Genomic DNA, 1,849 nt, shown 5'->3' with positions numbered 1-1,849 from the left:
GTGGTAGTCGTTGCTAAACCACGCGATGATAATTATTTACAATATAAAAACGACTTAATGACACTAAAACAACTTTCTGATGGAATAAAAACATTCTTTAACATTCCAACTGTGTTAATGTGGCAAAAAACGAAAACCAAAAACTCGGCGCTTTCAGAAAACTGGAGGATTTAGAAGATTTTTTTTAAATTTCGAGGTCAGGCCTAAATGGGTTCATTCATTGTTGCTGTGGTGCCAACAGAATAAACAGTGGGCAGACTGTACTTTACCAGCGTTAAATAAACAGTAGGCACTAGGCAGACTGTACTTTACCAGTGTTCATTTCAAGGTCCGCTCCACCTATTCACTCTGCTGTCTCTCGTCCAGTTGATGTTTTCATCCCTTAGGTTTTGCGAAGCATTCATGTTTTAGGCCCAAACCCACACCAGTCACAACGCCTTCATGTTTTAGGCCCAAACCCACACCAGTCACAACGCCTTGAGGCCCAAACCCACACCAGTCACAACGCCTTTAGGCCCAAACCCACACCAGTCACAACGCCTTTAGGCCCAAACCCACACCAGTCACAACGCCTTTAGGCCCAAACCCACACCAGTCACAACGCCTTTAGGCCCAAACCCACACCAGTCACAACGCCTTGAGGCCCAAACCCACACCAGTCACAACGCCTTGAGGCCCAAACCCACACCAGTCACAACGCCTTGAGGCCCAAACCCACACCAGTCACAACGCCTTGAGGCCCAAACCCACACCAGTCACAACGCCTTGAGGCCCAAACCCACACCAGTCACAACGCCTTTAGGCCCAAACCCACACCAGTCACAACGCCTTTAGGCCCAAACCCACACCAGTCACAACGCCTTTAGGCCCAAACCCACACCAGTCACAACGCCTTGTTTTAGGCCCAAACCCACACCAGTCACAACGCCTTGTTTTAGGCCCAAACCCACACCAGTCACAACGCCTTGAGGCCCAAACCCACACCAGTCACAACGCCTTGTTTTAGGCCCAAACCCACACCAGTCACAACGCCTTGAGGCCCAAACCCACACCAGTCACAACGCCTTGTTTTAGGCCCAAACCCACACCAGTCACAACGCCTTGAGGCCCAAACCCACACCAGTCACAACGCCTTGAGGCCCAAACCCACACCAGTCACAACGCCTTGTTTTAGGCCCAAACCCACACCAGTCACAACGCCTTGTTTTAGGCCCAAACCCACACCAGTCACAACGCCTTGTTTTAGGCCCAAACCCACACCAGTCACAACGCCTTGTTTTAGGCCCAAACCCACACCAGTCACAACGCCTTGTTTTAGGCCCAAACCCACACCAGTCACAACGCCTTGAGGCCCAAACCCACACCAGTCACAACGCCTTGAGGCCCAAACCCACACCAGTCACAACGCCTTGAGGCCCAAACCCACACCAGTCACAACGCCTTGAGGCCCAAACCCACACCAGTCACAACGCCTTGAGGCCCAAACCCACACCAGTCACAACGCCTTGAGGCCCAAACCCACACCAGTCACAACGCCTTGAGGCCCAAACCCACACCAGTCACAACGCCTTTAGGCCCAAACCCACACCAGTCACAACGCCTTGCAACAAAACAGTTTTAAGGCATGCCACAATCGGTGACTGTGGATTTGTTGCTATCGGGAAGAAACCTGTTTTTCCAAAACTGTATGAAATTAAAACATTTAAATAGGCAAATGATTAAATAGTTACAACAGATGCAATGTAGGTATATATTCACAAGCTAAAGTTAACCACTTTGAACCTGGTAACAGCTCTCGTGATATGAAAATGTTCAAAAATGTAACGCACGCACGCGCTTTGGATTCTAT

The 1,849-nt window shown here is 49.8% G+C and overlaps 1 protein-coding gene across 3 annotated transcripts in view; it reads right to left on the bottom strand.

The window, feature by feature from the left end:
- Nucleotides 1-1,512: 1,512 nt before the first annotated feature.
- ccdc24 (coiled-coil domain containing 24) overlaps nucleotides 1,513-1,849 on the bottom strand; it is a 56,678-nt gene continuing 56,341 nt past the window's right edge. For all 3 annotated transcript variants that reach the window (XM_079488694.1, XM_079488693.1, XM_079488695.1), the window contains exon 9: nucleotides 1,513-1,849. This exon is cut by the window's right edge and continues 1,401 nt beyond it. The gene's annotated coding sequence lies outside the window, so the exon portion shown is untranslated.

Source organism: Electrona antarctica, assembly GCF_951216825.1.
Source record: "Electrona antarctica genome assembly, chromosome: 19".
Taxonomy (NCBI): Eukaryota; Metazoa; Chordata; class Actinopteri; order Myctophiformes; family Myctophidae; genus Electrona; species Electrona antarctica.
The sequence above is the reverse complement of the archived record's forward strand: the minus strand, read 5'-3'. Positions and strand labels throughout refer to the sequence as shown.